The 19,762-nt window shown below is 46.4% G+C and overlaps 1 protein-coding gene and 2 non-coding genes across 16 annotated transcripts in view; 2 read left to right on the plus strand and 1 right to left on the minus strand.

Moving 5' to 3' along the window:
• LOC118389794 (actin-binding LIM protein 3-like) overlaps nucleotides 1–19,762 on the minus strand; it is a 199,701-nt gene that overhangs the window by 163,359 nt on the left and 16,580 nt on the right. The gene's annotated exons all lie outside the window — the stretch shown is intronic.
• Nucleotides 12,375–12,451, plus strand: trnaa-ugc (transfer RNA alanine (anticodon UGC)). Its single transcript has one exon. It is a non-coding gene; the product is annotated as a tRNA-Ala (tRNA).
• Nucleotides 16,757–16,833, plus strand: trnaa-ugc (transfer RNA alanine (anticodon UGC)). Its single transcript has one exon. It is a non-coding gene; the product is annotated as a tRNA-Ala (tRNA).

Raw genomic sequence — 19,762 nt, forward strand, 5'->3', positions numbered from 1 at the left:
CATTCATCTGTCTCTCTGATGGCACTGTTTATTCCACCAAGGAACGACACCCAAGCTCTCTCTCTCTCTCTCTGTGTGTGTGTGTGTGTGTGTGTGTGTGTGTGTGTGTGTGTGTGTGTGTGTGTGTGTGTGTGTGTGTGTGTGTGTGTGTGTGTGTGTGTGTGTGTGTGTGTGTGTGTGTGTGTGTGTGTGTGTGTGTGTGTGTGTGTGTGTGTGTGTGTGTGTGGAAAATGAGAGATGTAAATCATTCTGTGACAGGAGCCACACACCTGCTTATAACGTGCTGCTGGAATACAATATACAGCTTTACTCCAATAACTTCCCACAATCCACTAGGAAAACAACACACTGTGTTTTGCTGATGAATATTTTAACATTGGGATGGAAATGCTTTGGTCTCGATGACAATGACTAATACTCTCACAAACTCTGTTGTGAGATGTTCTTCCCCTCCATCAGCTGAAGACAACAGCTTCTCCTCTGTCCTCTCTGACTGTTAACTCAACATAACAGCTTCTCCTCTGTCCTCTCTGACTGTTAACAGCTTCTCCTCTGTCCTCTCTGACTGTTAACTCAACATAACAGCTTCTCCTCTGTCCTCTCTGACTGTTAACATAACAGCTTCTCCTCTGTCCTCTCTGACTGTTAACATAACAGCTTCTCCTCTGTCCTCTCTGACTGTTAACATAACAGCTTCTCCTCTGTCCTCTCTGACTGTTAACATAACAGCTTCTCCTCTGTCCTCTCTGACTGTTAACATAACAGCTTCTCCTCTGTCCTCTCTGACTGTTAACATAACAGCTTTTCCTCTGTCCTCTCTGACTGTTAACTCAACATAACAGCTTCTCCTCTGTCCTCTCTGACTGTTAACTCAACATAACAGCTTTTCCTCTGTCCTCTCTGACTGTTAACATAACAGCTTCTCCTCTGTCCTCTCTGACTGTCAACATAACAGCTTCTCCTCTGTCCTCTCTGACTGTCAACATAACAGCTTCTCCTCTGTCCTCTCTGACTGTCAACATAACAGCTTCTCCTCTGTCCTCTCTGACTGTTAACATAACAGCTTCTCCTCTGTCCTCTCTGACTGTTAACTCAACATAACAGCTTCTCCTCTGTCCTCTCTGACTGTCAACATAACAGCTTCTCCTCTGTCCTCTCTGACTGTTAACATAACAGCTTTTCCTCTGTCCTCTCTGACTGTCAACATAACAGCTTCTCCTCTGTCCTCTCTGACTGTCAACATAACAGCTTCTCCTCTGTCCTCTCTGACTGTTAACATAACAGCTTCTCCTCTGTCCTCTCTGACTGTCAACATAACAGCTTCTCCTCTGTCCTCTCTGACTGTCAACATAACAGCTTCTCCTCTGTCCTCTCTGACTGTCAACATAACAGCTTCTCCTCTGTCCTCTCTGACTGTTAACATAACAGCTTCTCCTCTGTCCTCTCTGACTGTTAACTCAACATAACAGCTTCTCCCCTGTCCTCTCTGACTGTTAACATAACAGCTTCTCCTCTGTCCTCTCTGACTGTTAACTCAACATAACAGCTTCTCCTCTGTCCTCTCTGACTGTCAACATAACAGCTTCTCCTCTGTCCTCTCTGACTGTCAACATAACAGCTTCTCCTCTGTCCTCTCTGACTGTCAACATAACAGCTTCTCCTCTGTCCTCTCTGACTGTCAACATAACAGCTTCTCCTCTGTCCTCTCTGACTGTTAACATAACAGCTTTTCCTCTGTCCTCTCTGACTGTTAACAGCTCTGTCCTCTCTGACTGTTAACTCAACATAACAGCTTCTCCTCTGTCCTCTCTGACTGTTAACTCAACATAACAGCTTTTCCTCTGTCCTCTCTGACTGTTAACATAACAGCTTCTCCTCTGTCCTCTCTGACTGTTAACTCAACATAACAGCTTTTCCTCTGTCCTCTCTGACTGTTAACAGCTTCTCCTCTGTCCTCTCTGACTGTCAACATAACAGCTTCTCCTCTGTCCTCTCTGACTGTTAACTCAACATAACAGCTTCTCCTCTGTCCTCTCTGACTGTCAACATAACAGCTTCTCCTCTGTCCTCTCTGACTGTTAACATAACAGCTTCTCCTCTGTCCTCTCTGACTGTCAACATAACAGCTTCTCCTCTGTCCTCTCTGACTGTCAACATAACAGCTTCTCCTCTGTCCTCTCTGACTGTTAACTCAACATAACAGCTTCTCCTCTGTCCTCTCTGACTGTCAACATAACAGCTTCTCCTCTGTCCTCTCTGACTGTTAACATAACAGCTTCTCCTCTGTCCTCTCTGACTGTCAACATAACAGCTTCTCCTCTGTCCTCTCTGACTGTCAACATAACAGCTTCTCCTCTGTCCTCTCTGACTGTCAACATAACAGCTTCTCCTCTGTCCTCTCTGACTGTTAACATAACAGCTTCTCCTCTGTCCTCTCTGACTGTTAACTCAACATAACAGCTTCTCCTCTGTCCTCTCTGACTGTCAACATAACAGCTTCTCCTCTGTCCTCTCTGACTGTCAACATAACAGCTTTTCCTCTGTCCTCTCTGACTGTCAACATAACAGCTTCTCCTCTGTCCTCTCTGACTGTTAACATAACAGCTTCTCCTCTGTCCTCTCTGACTGTTAACATAACAGCTTCTCCTCTGTCCTCTCTGACTGTTAACTCAACATAACAGCTTCTCCTCTGTCCTCTCTGACTGTCAACATAACAGCTTCTCCTCTGTCCTCTCTGACTGTCAACATAACAGCTTCTCCTCTGTCCTCTCTGACTGTTAACATAACAGCTTCTCCTCTGTCCTCTCTGACTGTCAACATAACAGCTTTTCCTCTGTCCTCTCTGACTGTTAACATAACAGCTTCTCCTCTGTCCTCTCTGACTGTTAACATAACAGCTTCTCCTCTGTCCTCTCTGACTGTTAACTCAACATAACAGCTTCTCCTCTGTCCTCTCTGACTGTTAACTCAACATAACAGCTGAGGACTTAATTGACATGGCAATGTTCCTTATGATTATTTCAATCAACTGAATCAATCAATCAATCAATCAATTCAATCAATCAAATCATAAAAACACTAATCAGTAATTCCTTACATTGCCAAATAAAAGTGATTTGATCCTGGGTAAACAACCAGTGTGATCTGCTGAGTACAGTAGATGTCAGGATTAGACAGAGCTGTGAGGTCTGACTATGTTGACAAGCCCTGAGCGGAGACGAGAGGAGGGGGTAGAGGAGGGGGGAGACGATGACAGAGGAGAGCAGAGCAGCGCCTGGCGTCCTTGTCACCTCACCATGATGGTGTAATCAGCAGGGACTCAGACATGTTAAGGGTGGCCCACCGCCAGGATTTATGGGTATTTTTTTACATCAGTGACAGGTGAGGCATCAGACGACAGCGGTCAGACTGGATCTGGCAGCACAGTGATTGTCTCCATCATGTCATCTCAAGGTCAGACAGCTCAGTGATTGTCTCCATCATGCCATCTCAAGGTCAGACAGCTCAGTGATTGTCTCCATCATGTCATCTCAAGGTCAGACAGCTCAGTGATTGTCTCCATCATGCCATCTCAAGGTCAGACAGCTCAGTGATTGTCTCCATCATGTCATCTCAAGGTCAGACAGCTCAGTGATTGTTTCCATCATGTCATCTCAAGGTCAGACAGCTCAGTGATTGTCTCCATCATGCCATCTCAAGGTCAGACAGCTCAGTGATTGTCTCCATCATGCCATCTCAAGGTCAGACAGCTCAGTGATTGTCTCCATCATGCCATCTCAAGGTCAGACAGCTCAGTGATTGTCTCCATCATGCCATCTCAAGGTCAGACAGCTCAGTGATTGTCTCCATCATGCCATCTCAAGGTCAGACAGCTCAGTGATTGTCTCCATCATGCCATCTCAAGGTCAGACAGCTCAGTGATTGTCTCCATCATGCCATCTCAAGGTCAGACAGCTCAGTGATTGTCTCCATCATGTCATCTCAAGGTCAGACAGCTCAGTGATTGTCTCCATCATGCCATCTCAAGGTCAGACAGCTCAGTGATTGTCTCCATCATGCCATCTCAAGGTCAGACAGCTCAGTGATTGTCTCCATCATGCCATCTCAAGGTCAGACAGCTCAGTGATTGTCTCCATCATGTCATCTCAAGGTCAGACAGCTCAGTGATTGTCTCCATCATGCCATCTCAAGGTCAGACAGCTCAGTGATTGTCTCCATCATGCCATCTCAAGGTCAGACAGCTCAGTGATTGTCTCCATCATGCCATCTCAAGGTCAGACAGCTCAGTGATTGTCTCCATCATGCCATCTCAAGGTCAGACTGGAGAGAATAGTGAACACTGCCACATGTCAGAGCTAAGCCTGGGCTGCTGCTGCAAACACACAGGGACATACTGTAAACCAGTGGATCCCAACCAGGAGTACTAGGACCCCTGGGGGTACGTGGTCTATCCACACAAGGTACTTGAGAAGACTCATGAGACCATAGGATACTGGTAAAATGCACAAGATGGGGTACTTCAGGGGTAAACTGGACAGAGCAGCATTCAGTTGGTGGTACAGTAATCGAAAAAGGTGGGAAGCCCCTGCTGTAAAGTATAGTTGGTGGCAGCTCAGTTGCTACTAGTTTTAGTGTTACAAAGCACTTCATGTTAAGTGAGAAGAAAGACTGACTGAGGAAATCAGGCAATGACGAGAACAGTAGGAAGCTAAATCATATCAGCTATTACATTAATCAGCTATGACTGGTTCTGGACTGGTTCTTAGTCATTCTAAATGGGCTTATCTCTTATTGCATTCTTGTTCCTGACAACAGTATCACTGTAGTAAACCATTTGACAGGTCACAGCTCTTCTACTTCAGTGTTTTAGATTAAATAATTATATTATAATGTGCACACGTTATACACACACACACACACACACACTCCAGGTGGCTTGCAGCTTACTTTGTGCCACTGTCCCTCTCATGCCATCTGGTTATAGAGGCCTCGCCAGCATCAGAGGTGCCCCTCAGGAACTGGCAGCAGCACCAACCAAGCTTCTGTCTCCTCTTTGGATGCTGCTGATGTCATCACGTTGCTAGGAAGACTGTGCAACTCAAGATAGTTGCCTGCCTCAGTAGGGAGGAGGAAAACATTGGCAGGCTAAAGCAGCTAAACTATGTCATAATCTGGAACTTTTGGAAGGATGACCCAGACTGGTCTGAGACTTTGTTGGGTTCTCTTACCACCCACTACCCTCTTTTGGGTTCTGTTCCAGCGCACTTCTTTTGTTGTGTTCTGTTTCAGTCCACTTCCACTGTTGGGTCCTATTCCTGTGCACTTCCTCTGTTGGGTTCTGTTCCAGCCCACTTCTTCTGTTGGGTTCTGTTCCAGTCTACTTCCTCCTGTTCCAGTCTACTTCTTCTGTTCCAGTCTACTTCCTCTGTTGGGTTCTGTTCCAGTCTACTTCCTCTGTTGGGTTCTGTTCCAGTCTACTTCCTCTGTTGGGTTCTGTTCCAGTCTACTTCCTCTGGCCCCCCAATGGTGGAACAAACTCCCTCACGACGCCAGGACAGCGGAGTCAATCACCACCTTCCGGAGACACCTGAAACCCCACCTCTTCAAGGAATACCTAGGATAGGGTAAGTAAGGGTAGGTAATCCTTCTCCCCCCCAACAAGATTTAGATGCAAGTGGCTGTTCCACTGGTTGTCATAAGGTGTATGCACCAATTTGTAAGTCGCTCTGGATAAGAGCGTCTGCTAAATGACTTAAATGTAAATGTAATGTTCCAGTCTACTTCCTCTGTTGGGTTCTGTTCCAGCCCACTTCTTCTGTTGGGTTCTGTTCCAGCCCACTTCTTCTGTTGGGTTCTGTTCCAGTCTACTTCCTCTGTTGGGTTCTGTTCCAGTCTACTTCCTCTGTTGGGTTCTGTTCCAGCCCACTTCTTCTGTTGGGTTCTGTTCCAGCCCACTTCTTCTGTTGGGTTCTGTTCCAGTCTACTTCTTCTGTTGGGTTCTGTTCCAGTCTACTTCCTCTGTTGGGTTCTGTTCCAGTCTACTTCCTCTGTTGGGTTCTGTTCCAGCCCACTTCTTCTGTTGGGTTCTGTTCCAGTCTACTTCTTCTGTTGGGTTCTGTTCCAGCCCACTTCCTCTGTTGGGTTCTGTTCCAGTCTACTTCCTCTGTTGGGTTCTGTTCCAGTCTACTTCTTCTGTTGGGTTCTGTTCCAGCCCACTTCCACTGTTGGGTTCTGTTCCAGTCTACTTCCTCTGTTGGGTTCTGTTCCAGCCCACTTCTTCTGTTGGGTTCTGTTCCAGTCTACTTCCTCTGTTGGGTTCTGTTCCAGTCTACTTCTTCTGTTGGGTTCTGTTCCAGCCCACTTCCTCTGTTGGGTTCTGTTCCAGTCTACTTCCTCTGTTGGGTTCTGTTCCAGTCTACTTCCTCTGTTGGGTTCTGTTCCAGCCCACTTCTTCTGTTGGGTTCTGTTCCAGTCTACTTCCTCTGTTGGGTTCTGTTCCAGTCTACTTCCTCTGTTGGGTTCTGTTCCAGTCTACTTCCACTGTTGGGTTCTGTTCCAGCCCACTTCTTCTGTTGGGTTCTGTTCCAGCCCACTTCCTCTGTTGGGTTCTGTTCCAGCCCACTTCCTCTGTTGGGTTCTGTTCCAGCCCACTTCTTCTGTTGGGTTCTGTTCCAGTCTACTTCCTCTGTTGGGTTCTGTTCCAGTCTACTTCCTCTGTTGGGTTCTGTTCCAGTCTACTTCCTCTGTTGGGTTCTGTTCCAGTCTACTTCCTCTGTTGGGTTCTGTTCCAGTCTACTTCCTCTGTTGGGTTCTGTTCCAGTCTACTTCCTCTGTTGGGTTCTGTTCCAGCCCACTTCTTCTGTTGGGTTCTGTTCCAGCCCACTTCTTCTGTTGGGTTCTGTTCCAGTCTACTTCCTCTGTTGGGTTCTGTTCCAGTCTACTTCCTCTGTTGGGTTCTGTTCCAGCCCACTTCTTCTGTTGGGTTCTGTTCCAGCCCACTTCTTCTGTTGGGTTCTGTTCCAGTCTACTTCTTCTGTTGGGTTCTGTTCCAGTCTACTTCCTCTGTTGGGTTCTGTTCCAGTCTACTTCCTCTGTTGGGTTCTGTTCCAGCCCACTTCTTCTGTTGGGTTCTGTTCCAGTCTACTTCTTCTGTTGGGTTCTGTTCCAGCCCACTTCCTCTGTTGGGTTCTGTTCCAGTCTACTTCCTCTGTTGGGTTCTGTTCCAGTCTACTTCTTCTGTTGGGTTCTGTTCCAGCCCACTTCCACTGTTGGGTTCTGTTCCAGTCTACTTCCTCTGTTGGGTTCTGTTCCAGCCCACTTCTTCTGTTGGGTTCTGTTCCAGTCTACTTCCTCTGTTGGGTTCTGTTCCAGTCTACTTCTTCTGTTGGGTTCTGTTCCAGCCCACTTCCTCTGTTGGGTTCTGTTCCAGTCTACTTCCTCTGTTGGGTTCTGTTCCAGTCTACTTCCTCTGTTGGGTTCTGTTCCAGCCCACTTCTTCTGTTGGGTTCTGTTCCAGTCTACTTCCTCTGTTGGGTTCTGTTCCAGTCTACTTCCTCTGTTGGGTTCTGTTCCAGTCTACTTCCACTGTTGGGTTCTGTTCCAGCCCACTTCTTCTGTTGGGTTCTGTTCCAGCCCACTTCCTCTGTTGGGTTCTGTTCCAGCCCACTTCCTCTGTTGGGTTCTGTTCCAGCCCACTTCTTCTGTTGGGTTCTGTTCCAGTCTACTTCTTCTGTTGGGTTCTGTTCCAGTCTACTTCTTCTGTTGGGTTCTGTTCCAGCCCACTTCCACTGTTGGGTTCTGTTCCAGTCTACTTCCTCTGTTGGGTTCTGTTCCAGTCTACTTCTTCTGTTGGGTTCTGTTCCAGCCCACTTCCACCGTTGGGTTCTGTTCCAGTCTACTTCTTCTGTTGGGTTCTGTTCCAGCCCACTTCCTCTGTTGGGTTCTGTTCCAGTCTACTTCCTCTGTTGGGTTCTGTTCCAGTCTACTTCCTCTGTTGGGTTCTGTTCCAGTCTACTTCCTCTGTTGGGTTCTGTTCCAGCCCACTTCTTCTGTTGGGTTCTGTTCCAGTCTACTTCCTCTGTTGGGTTCTGTTCCAGTCTACTTCCACTGTTGGGTTCTGTTCCAGTCTACTTCCTCTGTTGGGTTCTGTTCCAGCCCACTTCTTCTGTTGGGTTCTGTTCCAGTCTACTTCCTCTGTTGGGTTCTGTTCCAGTCTACTTCCACTGTTGGGTTCTGTTCCAGTCTACTTCCTCTGTTGGGTTCTGTTCCAGCCCACTTCTTCTGTTGGGTTCTGTTCCAGCCCACTTCTTCTGTTGGGTTCTGTTCCAGCCCACTTCCACTGTTGGGTTCTGTTCCAGCCCACTTCCACTGTTGGGTTCTGTTCCAGCCCACTTCCACTGTTGGGTTCTGTTCCAGTCTACTTCCTCTGTTGGGTTCTGTTCCAGTCTACTTCCTCTGTTGGGTTCTGTTCCAGTCTACTTCCACTGTTGGGTTCTGTTCCAGCCCACTTCCACTGTTGGGTTCTGTTCCAGTCTACTTCCTCTGTTGGGTTCTGTTCCAGTCTACTTCCTCTGTTGGGTTCTGTTCCAGTCTACTTCCACTGTTGGGTTCTGTTCCAGCCCACTTCCACTGTTGGGTTCTGTTCCAGCCCACTTCCACTGTTGGGTTCTGTTCCAGCCCACTTCCACTGTTGGGTTCTGTTCCAGCCCACTTCCACTGTTGGGTTCTGTTCCAGCCCACTTCCACTGTTGGGTTCTGTTCCAGCCCACTTCTTCTGTTGGGTTCTGTTCCAGCCCACTTCCACTGTTGGGTTCTGTTCCAGCCCACTTCCACTGTTGGGCTCTGTTCCAGTCCACTTCCACTGTTGGGTCCCATTCCCGTGCACTTCCTCTATTGGGTTTCGTTCCAGCCCACGTCCTGTGTTGGGTTCTGTTCCAGCCCACTTCCTCTGGGATATACGGCCATGCATCTACCGTACTGGGACATAGGTATTAGCCTAGTGTACCTATCCAGACAGTACAGGGACATAGCTAGAAGCCTAGTGTATCTATCCAGACTACTGGGATATAGCTATTAGCCTAGTGTATCTATCCAGACAGTACTGGGATATAGCTATTAGCCTATTGTATCTATCCAGACAGTACTGGGACATAGCTATTAGCCTAGTGTATCTATCCAGACAGTACTGGGATACGCACAGTGTATCTTTCCAGACAGTACTTGGACATAGCTATTAGCCTAGTGTATCTATCCAGACAATACTGAGACATAGCTAGAAGCCTAGTGTATCTATCCAGACAGTACTGAGACATAGCTAGAAGCCTAGTGTATCTATCCAGACAGTACTGAGACATAGCTAAAAGCCTAGTGTATCTATCCAAACAGTACTGAGACATAGCTAGAAGCCTAGTGTATCTATCCAGACAGTACTGAGACATAGCTAGAAGCCTAGTGTATCTATCTAGACAGTACTGAGACATAGCTAGAAGCCTAGTATATCAATCCAGACAGTACTGGGATATAGCTAGAAGCCTAGTGTATCTATCCAGACAGTACTGAGACATAGCTAGAAGCCTAGTATATCAATCCAGACAGTACTGGGATATAGCTAGAAGCCTAGTGTATCTATCCAGACAGTACTGGGATATAGCTAGAAGCCCAGTGTATCTATCCAGACAGTACTGGGATATAGCTAGAAGCCTAGTGTATCTATCCAGACAGTACTGGGATATAGCTAGAAGCCCAGTGTATCTATCCAGACAGTACTGGGATATAGCTAGAAGCCCAGTGTATCTATCCAGACAGTACTGGGACACACACAGTGTATCTATCCAGACAGTACTGAGACATAGCTAGAAGCCCAGTGTATCTATCCAGACAGTACTGGGACACACACAGTGTATCTTTCCAGACAGTACTGGGACATAGCTATTAGCCTAGTGTATCTATCCAGACAGTACTGGGACACACACAGTGTATTTATCCAGACAGTACTGGGATATAGCTAGAAGCCCAGTGTATCTATCCAGACAGTACTGGGATATAGCTAGAAGCCCAGTGTATCTATCCAGACAGTACTGGGATATAGCTATAAGCTTAGTGCATCTATCCAGACAGTACTGGGACATAGCTATTAGCCTAGTGTATCTATCCAGACAGTACTGGGACACACACAGTGTATCTATCCAGACAGTACTGGGATATAGCTATAAGCTTAGTGTATCTATCCAGACAGTACTGGGATATAGCTAGAAGCCCAGTGTATCTATCCAGACAGTACTGGGACATAGCTAGAAGCCTAGTGTATTTATCCAGACAGTACTGGGATATAGCTATTAGCCTAGTGTATCTATCCAGACAGTACTGGGACATAGCTAGAAGCTTAGTGTATCTATCCAGACAGTACTGGGATATAGCTATAAGCTTAGTGCATCTATCCAGACAGTACTGGGATATAGCTAGAAGCTTAGTGCATCTATCCAGACAGTACTGGGACATAGCTATTAGCCTAGTGTATCTATCCAGACAGTACTGGGACACACACAGTGTATCTATCCAGACAGTACTGGGATATAGCTATAAGCTTAGTGTATCTATCCAGACAGTACTGGGATATAGCTATAAGCTTAGTGTATCTATCCAGACAGTACTGGGATATAGCTAGAAGCCCAGTGTATCTATCCAGACAGTACTGGGATATAGCTAGAAGCCCAGTGTATCTATCCAGACAGTACTGGGATATAGCTAGAAGCTTAGTGCATCTATCCAGACAGTACTGGGATATAGCTAGAAGCCCAGTGTATCTATCCAGACAGTACTGGGACATAGCTAGAAGCCTAGTGTATCTATCCAGACAGTACTGGGATATAGCTAGAAGCCCAGTGTATCTATCCAGACAGTACTGGGATATAGCTAGAAGCTTAGTGCATCTATCCAGACAGTACTGGGATATAGCTAGAAGCCCAGTGTGTCTATCCAGACAGTACTGGGATATAGCTAGAAGCCCAGTGTGTCTATCCAGACAGTACTGGGATATAGCTAGAAGCCCAGTGTGTCTATCCAGACAGTACTGGGATATAGCTAGAAGCCCAGTGTGTCTATCCAGACAGTACTGGGATATAGCTAGAAGCCCAGTGTATCTATCCAGACAGTACTGGGATATAGCTAGAAGCCCAGTGTGTCTATCCAGACAGTACTGGGATATAGCTAGAAGCCTAGTATATCAATCCAGACAGTACTGGGATATAGCTAGAAGCCCAGTGTATCTATCCAGACAGTACTGGGATATAGCTAGAAGCCCAGTGTGTCTATCCAGACAGTACTGGGATATAGCTAGAAGCCCAGTGTATCTATCCAGACAGTACTGGGATATAGCTAGAAGCCCAGTGTATCTATCCAGACAGTACTGGGATATAGCTAGAAGCCCAGTGTGTCTATCCAGACAGTACTGGGATATAGCTAGAAGCCCAGTGTATCTATCCAGACAGTACTGGGATATAGCTAGAAGCCCAGTGTGTCTATCCAGACAGTACTGGGATATAGCTAGAAGCCCAGTGTGTCTATCCAGACAGTACTGGGATATAGCTAGAAGCCCAGTGTATCTATCCAGACAGTACTGGGATATAGCTAGAAGCCCAGTGTGTCTATCCAGACAGTACTGGGATATAGCTAGAAGCCCAGTGTGTCTATCCAGACAGTACTGGGATATAGCTAGAAGCCCAGTGTGTCTATCCAGACAGTACTGGGATATAGCTAGAAGCCCAGTGTATCTATCCAGACAGTACTGGGATATAGCTAGAAGCCCAGTGCATCTATCCAGACAGTACTGGGATATAGCTAGAAGCCCAGTGTGTCTATCCAGAGCCATGATAACAGGTTGAGTTTAGAACCTAGAATGATGAGTGATAATGACTGTCCTGCTTCAACAGCATACATATGAATAATACACTACTGCTGTTGGTCAAGCAGCAGTTGAACAATGAGGATACAGTATGTGATGGCCTTTGACTATCTATCCCATCAAAACAAAGGCCTCTGTTCATTCCATTCAGCATGCCATTTTGTCCATGCCACTCAGTGAGGACAAGAGACAGCGGATTCCATCCATCCGTCCGTCCGTAGGACTGAGTTCCCTGAACAATCTGGGATCCGCTCAAAAAGAGCCTGAAGTGGGGAGAGAGGGGGCAGCCACTCCAACACCCCAACACAACATACACGTAGACCAACACACACACGTACACCAACACACCCCAACACAACATACACGTAGACCAACACACCCCAACACACACGTACACCAACACACCCCAACATACACGTAGACCAACACACACATACACAGGCAAGCCAACGGGCTGACAGGGCATCAGTTAGTGGGTCCTGTACGGCTCAGTTGGTAGAGCATGGCACTTGCAATGCCAGGGTTGTGGGTTCGAATCCCACAGGGGGACCAAATGACAACACTTACTAATGTAAGTTACTCTGGATAAGAGTGTCTTCTAAATGACCAAAAAAGTACAAAATCTAGAAGGGCAGGAACGCTCTTCCAAAGACCTACTCTGGGGGATCAGAGGGACAATAGTCTATTTGTGGATGGTGTTATCAGGGGGATGGGCATTGTTATAGTCAACTGTTTCTGACCTTGTGGTCCATATGGACAATAGCCAGGCCTAAGGGACAACAGGATAAACACAGCGGTGACGATAGATTAGAGCTGACCACATGCTGTGTTCAATACCTGCTGCTCACACAGAGAGAGAGAGAGAGAGTCAACTGAGTGATGGTTTGAGATAATGGAATTAATATAATAGGATTTTTCATGATTAAGTATAGCAGCACTTGATTACAAAGCCATAATATAGTAGCAATAGTATATACAAACACAGAATGCAGCTATAAAATTCCATTATTTTTTATTGCCCGTATCTCACAGAGAAAATTCTGCTATCTGCATCCCGCCAATTTCCGATCGCTGAACCTCAACATTTTATGGCATTTAGACTAGAAACCCCCGACTAACTCTGTGCACCAGGGACACACAGACTTAGAGGGGGATCCGTTTATCCATTCCAGATAGCTACTGCTGCAGGTGATTTTGTACATCCCTGCTCAGGCCTGACCAACAGTGACAGCCCTGGCGGTTAATGCTGACACGGGGCTTTCTAAAAGTAGGGGGCACAGTGAACGTCATGCTATCTGTGTGTGAACGTCATGCTATCTGTGTGTGAACGTCATGCTATCTGTGTGTGAATGTCATGCTATCTGTGTGTCATGCTATCTGTGTGTGAACGTCATGCTATCTGTGTGTGAACGTCATGCTATCTGTGTGTCATGCTATCTGTGTGTGAACGTCATGCTATCTGTGTGTCATGCTATCTGTGTGTGAACGTCATGCTATCTGTGTGTGAACGTCATGCTATCTGTGTGTCATGCTATCTGTGTGTCATGCTATCTGTGTGTGAACGTCATGCTATCTGTGCGTCATGCTATCTGTGTGTCATGCTATCTGTGTGTGAACGTCATGCTATCTGTGCGTCATGCTATCTGTGTGTGAACGTCATGCTATCTGTGCGTCATGCTATCTGTGTGTGAACGTCATGCTATCTGTGCGTCATGCTATCTGTGTGTGAACGTCATGCTATCTGTGTGTGAACGTCATGCTATCTGTGTGTGAACGTCATGCTATCTGTGTGTCATGCTATCTGTGTGTGAACGTCATGCTATCTGTGTGTGAACGTCATGCTATCTGTGTGTCATGCTATCTGTGTGTGAACGTCATGCTATCTGTGTGTGAACGTCATGCTATCTGTGTGTGAACGTCATGCTATCTGTGTGTCATGCTATCTGTGTGTGAACGTCATGCTATCTGTGTGTCATGCTATCTGTGTGTGAACGTCATGCTATCTGTGTGTGAACGTCATGCTATCTGTGTGTGAACGTCATGCTATCTGTGTGTGAACGTCATGCTATCTGTGTGTCATGCTATCTGTGTGTGAACGTCATGCTATCTGTGTGTCATGCTATCTGTGTGTGAACGTCATGCTATCTGTGTGTGTGTCCGTGTCTCTGTTGATGTCCTTGTGAGTGTCTCTGTGTATGTGAGTGTGTGCTCCCATGTGTGCGTGCGCGTGCGTGTGTGTGTGCGTGTGCGTGTGCGTGCGTGTGTGCGTGTGTGCGTGTGTGCGTGTGTGCGTGTGTGCGTGTGTGCGTGTGTGCGTGTGTGCGTGTATCCAGACAGTACTGAGACATAGCTAGAAGCCCAGTGTATCTATCCAGACAGTACTGGGACACACACAGTGTATCTTTCCAGACAGTACTGGGACATAGCTATTAGCCTAGTGTATCTATCCAGACAGTACTGGGACACACACAGTGTATTTATCCAGACAGTACTGGGATATAGCTAGAAGCCCAGTGTATCTATCCAGACAGTACTGGGATATAGCTAGAAGCCCAGTGTATCTATCCAGACAGTACTGGGATATAGCTATAAGCTTAGTGCATCTATCCAGACAGTACTGGGACATAGCTATTAGCCTAGTGTATCTATCCAGACAGTACTGGGACACACACAGTGTATCTATCCAGACAGTACTGGGATATAGCTATAAGCTTAGTGTATCTATCCAGACAGTACTGGGATATAGCTAGAAGCCCAGTGTATCTATCCAGACAGTACTGGGACATAGCTAGAAGCCTAGTGTATTTATCCAGACAGTACTGGGATATAGCTATTAGCCTAGTGTATCTATCCAGACAGTACTGGGACATAGCTAGAAGCTTAGTGTATCTATCCAGACAGTACTGGGATATAGCTATAAGCTTAGTGCATCTATCCAGACAGTACTGGGATATAGCTAGAAGCTTAGTGCATCTATCCAGACAGTACTGGGACATAGCTATTAGCCTAGTGTATCTATCCAGACAGTACTGGGACACACACAGTGTATCTATCCAGACAGTACTGGGATATAGCTATAAGCTTAGTGTATCTATCCAGACAGTACTGGGATATAGCTATAAGCTTAGTGTATCTATCCAGACAGTACTGGGATATAGCTAGAAGCCCAGTGTATCTATCCAGACAGTACTGGGATATAGCTAGAAGCCCAGTGTATCTATCCAGACAGTACTGGGATATAGCTAGAAGCTTAGTGCATCTATCCAGACAGTACTGGGATATAGCTAGAAGCCCAGTGTATCTATCCAGACAGTACTGGGACATAGCTAGAAGCCTAGTGTATCTATCCAGACAGTACTGGGATATAGCTAGAAGCCCAGTGTATCTATCCAGACAGTACTGGGATATAGCTAGAAGCTTAGTGCATCTATCCAGACAGTACTGGGATATAGCTAGAAGCCCAGTGTGTCTATCCAGACAGTACTGGGATATAGCTAGAAGCCCAGTGTGTCTATCCAGACAGTACTGGGATATAGCTAGAAGCCCAGTGTGTCTATCCAGACAGTACTGGGATATAGCTAGAAGCCCAGTGTGTCTATCCAGACAGTACTGGGATATAGCTAGAAGCCCAGTGTATCTATCCAGACAGTACTGGGATATAGCTAGAAGCCCAGTGTGTCTATCCAGACAGTACTGGGATATAGCTAGAAGCCTAGTATATCAATCCAGACAGTACTGGGATATAGCTAGAAGCCCAGTGTATCTATCCAGACAGTACTGGGATATAGCTAGAAGCCCAGTGTGTCTATCCAGACAGTACTGGGGCCCAGTGTATCTAGACAGTACTGGGATATAGCTAGAAGCCCAGTGTATCTATCCAGACAGTACTGGGATATAGCTAGAAGCCCAGTGTGTCTATCCAGACAGTACTGGGATATAGCTAGAAGCCCAGTGTATCTATCCAGACAGTACTGGGATATAGCTAGAAGCCCAGTGTGTCTATCCAGACAGTACTGGGATATAGCTAGAAGCCCAGTGTGTCTATCCAGACAGTACTGGGATATAGCTAGAAGCCCAGTGTATCTATCCAGACAGTACTGGGATATAGCTAGAAGCCCAGTGTGTCTATCCAGACAGTACTGGGATATAGCTAGAAGCCCAGTGTGTCTATCCAGACAGTACTGGGATATAGCTAGAAGCCCAGTGTGTCTATCCAGACAGTACTGGGATATAGCTAGAAGCCCAGTGTATCTATCCAGACAGTACTGGGATATAGCTAGAAGCCCAGTGCATCTATCCAGACAGTACTGGGATATAGCTAGAAGCCCAGTGTGTCTATCCAGAGCCATGATAACAGGTTGAGTTTAGAACCTAGAATGATGAGTGATAATGACTGTCCTGCTTCAACAGCATACATATGAATAATACACTACTGCTGTTGGTCAAGCAGCAGTTGAACAATGAGGATACAGTATGTGATGGCCTTTGACTATCTATCCCATCAAAACAAAGGCCTCTGTTCATTCCATTCAGCATGCCATTTTGTCCATGCCACTCAGTGAGGACAAGAGACAGCGGATTCCATCCATCCGTCCGTCCGTAGGACTGAGTTCCCTGAACAATCTGGGATCCGCTCAAAAAGAGCCTGAAGTGGGGAGAGAGGGGGCAGCCACTCCAACACCCCAACACAACATACACGTAGACCAACACACACACGTACACCAACACACCCCAACACAACATACACGTAGACCAACACACCCCAACACACACGTACACCAACACACCCCAACATACACGTAGACCAACACACACATACACAGGCAAGCCAACGGGCTGACAGGGCATCAGTTAGTGGGTCCTGTACGGCTCAGTTGGTAGAGCATGGCACTTGCAATGCCAGGGTTGTGGGTTCGAATCCCACAGGGGGACCAAATGACAACACTTACTAATGTAAGTTACTCTGGATAAGAGTGTCTTCTAAATGACCAAAAAAGTACAAAATCTAGAAGGGCAGGAACGCTCTTCCAAAGACCTACTCTGGGGGATCAGAGGGACAATAGTCTATTTGTGGATGGTGTTATCAGGGGGATGGGCATTGTTATAGTCAACTGTTTCTGACCTTGTGGTCCATATGGACAATAGCCAGGCCTAAGGGACAACAGGATAAACACAGCGGTGACGATAGATTAGAGCTGACCACATGCTGTGTTCAATACCTGCTGCTCACACAGAGAGAGAGAGAGAGAGAGTCAACTGAGTGATGGTTTGAGATAATGGAATTAATATAATAGGATTTTTCATGATTAAGTATAGCAGCACTTGATTACAAAGCCATAATATAGTAGCAATAGTATATACAAACACAGAATGCAGCTATAAAATTCCATTATTTTTTATTGCCCGTATCTCACAGAGAAAATTCTGCTATCTGCATCCCGCCAATTTCCGATCGCTGAACCTCAACATTTTATGGCATTTAGACTAGAAACCCCCGACTAACTCTGTGCACCAGGGACACACAGACTTAGAGGGGGATCCGTTTATCCATTCCAGATAGCTACTGCTGCAGGTGATTTTGTACATCCCTGCTCAGGCCTGACCAACAGTGACAGCCCTGGCGGTTAATGCTGACACGGGGCTTTCTAAAAGTAGGGGCACAGTGAACGTCATGCTATCTGTGTGTGAACGTCATGCTATCTGTGTGTGAACGTCATGCTATCTGTGTGTGAATGTCATGCTATCTGTGTGTCATGCTATCTGTGTGTGAACGTCATGCTATCTGTGTGTGAACGTCATGCTATCTGTGTGTCATGCTATCTGTGTGTGAACGTCATGCTATCTGTGTGTCATGCTATCTGTGTGTGAACGTCATGCTATCTGTGTGTGAACGTCATGCTATCTGTGTGTCATGCTATCTGTGTGTCATGCTATCTGTGTGTGAACGTCATGCTATCTGTGCGTCATGCTATCTGTGTGTCATGCTATCTGTGTGTGAACGTCATGCTATCTGTGCGTCATGCTATCTGTGTGTGAACGTCATGCTATCTGTGCGTCATGCTATCTGTGTGTGAACGTCATGCTATCTGTGCGTCATGCTATCTGTGTGTGAACGTCATGCTATCTGTGTGTGAACGTCATGCTATCTGTGTGTGAACGTCATGCTATCTGTGTGTCATGCTATCTGTGTGTGAACGTCATGCTATCTGTGTGTGAACGTCATGCTATCTGTGTGTCATGCTATCTGTGTGTGAACGTCATGCTATCTGTGTGTGAACGTCATGCTATCTGTGTGTGAACGTCATGCTATCTGTGTGTCATGCTATCTGTGTGTGAACGTCATGCTATCTGTGTGTCATGCTATCTGTGTGTGAACGTCATGCTATCTGTGTGTGAACGTCATGCTATCTGTGTGTGAACGTCATGCTATCTGTGTGTGAACGTCATGCTATCTGTGTGTCATGCTATCTGTGTGTGAACGTCATGCTATCTGTGTGTCATGCTATCTGTGTGTGAACGTCATGCTATCTGTGTGTGTGTCCGTGTCTCTGTTGATGTCCTTGTGAGTGTCTCTGTGTATGTGAGTGTGTGCTCCCATGTGTGCGTGCGCGTGCGTGTGTGGGCGTGTGCGTGTGCGTGTGCGTGCGTGTGTGCTGGGTGCGTGTGTGCGTGTGTGCGTGTGTGCGTGTGTGCAGTACTGGGTGTGTGCGTGTGTGGGCGTGTATCTTCCAGACAGTACTGGGACATAGCTATAGTGCCAGACAGTGTATCTATCCAGACAGTACTACAGTGAGACAGTACTGGGCTAGAAGCCCAGTGTATCTATCCAGACAGTACTGGGACACAGCCACAGTGTATCTATCCAGACAGTACTGGGATATAGCTAAGCTTAGTGCATCTAGTGGGTATCTATCCAGACAGTACTGGGACACACACAGTGTATCTATCCAGACAGTACTGGGATATAGCTATAAGCTTAGTGTATCTATCCAGACAGTACTGGGATATAGCTAGAAAGTGCCAGACAGTACTGGGTAGCTAGAAGCCTAGTGTATTTATCCAGACAGTACTGGGATATAGTGTATCTATCCAGACAGTACTGGGACATAGCTAGAAGCTTAGTGTATCTATCCAGACAGTACTGGGGATATAGTGCATCTATCCAGACAGTACTGGGATATAGCTAGAAGCTTAGTGCATCTATCCAGACAGTACTGGGACATAGCTATTAGCCTAGTGTATCTATCCAGACAGTACTGGGACATAGCTAGACAGTACTGGGTAGCTATAAGCAGTGTATCTATCCAGACAGTACTGGGATATAGCTAGAAGCCCAGTGTATCTATCCAGACAGTACTGGGATATAGCTATAAGCTTAGTGTATCTATCCAGACAGTACTGGGATATAGCTAGAAGCCCAGTGTATCTATCCAGACAGTACTGGGATATAGCTAGAAGCCTAGTGTATCTATCCAGACAGTACTGGGATAGCTAGAAGCTATCTATCCAGACAGTACTGGGATATAGCTAGTGTATCTATCCAGACAGTACTGGGATAGCTAGAAGCCTAGTGTATCTATCCAGACAGTACTGGGATATAGCTAGAAAGTGCATCCAGACAGTGTATCCAGAAGATATGGCTATCCAGACAGTACTGGGATATAGCTAGAAGCTTAGTGCATCTATCCAGACAGTACTGGGATATAGCTAGAAGCCCAGTGCATCTATCCAGACAGTACTGGGATATAGCTAGAAGCCCAGTGTATCTATCCAGACAGTACTGGGATATAGCTAGAAGCCCAGTGTGTCTATCCAGACAGTACTGGGATATAGCTATTAGTGTATCTATCCAGTACTGGGTAG

The sequence above is a fragment of the Oncorhynchus keta genome, chromosome 11 (assembly GCF_023373465.1).
Source record: "Oncorhynchus keta strain PuntledgeMale-10-30-2019 chromosome 11, Oket_V2, whole genome shotgun sequence".
Lineage (NCBI taxonomy): Eukaryota > Metazoa > Chordata > Actinopteri > Salmoniformes > Salmonidae > Oncorhynchus > Oncorhynchus keta.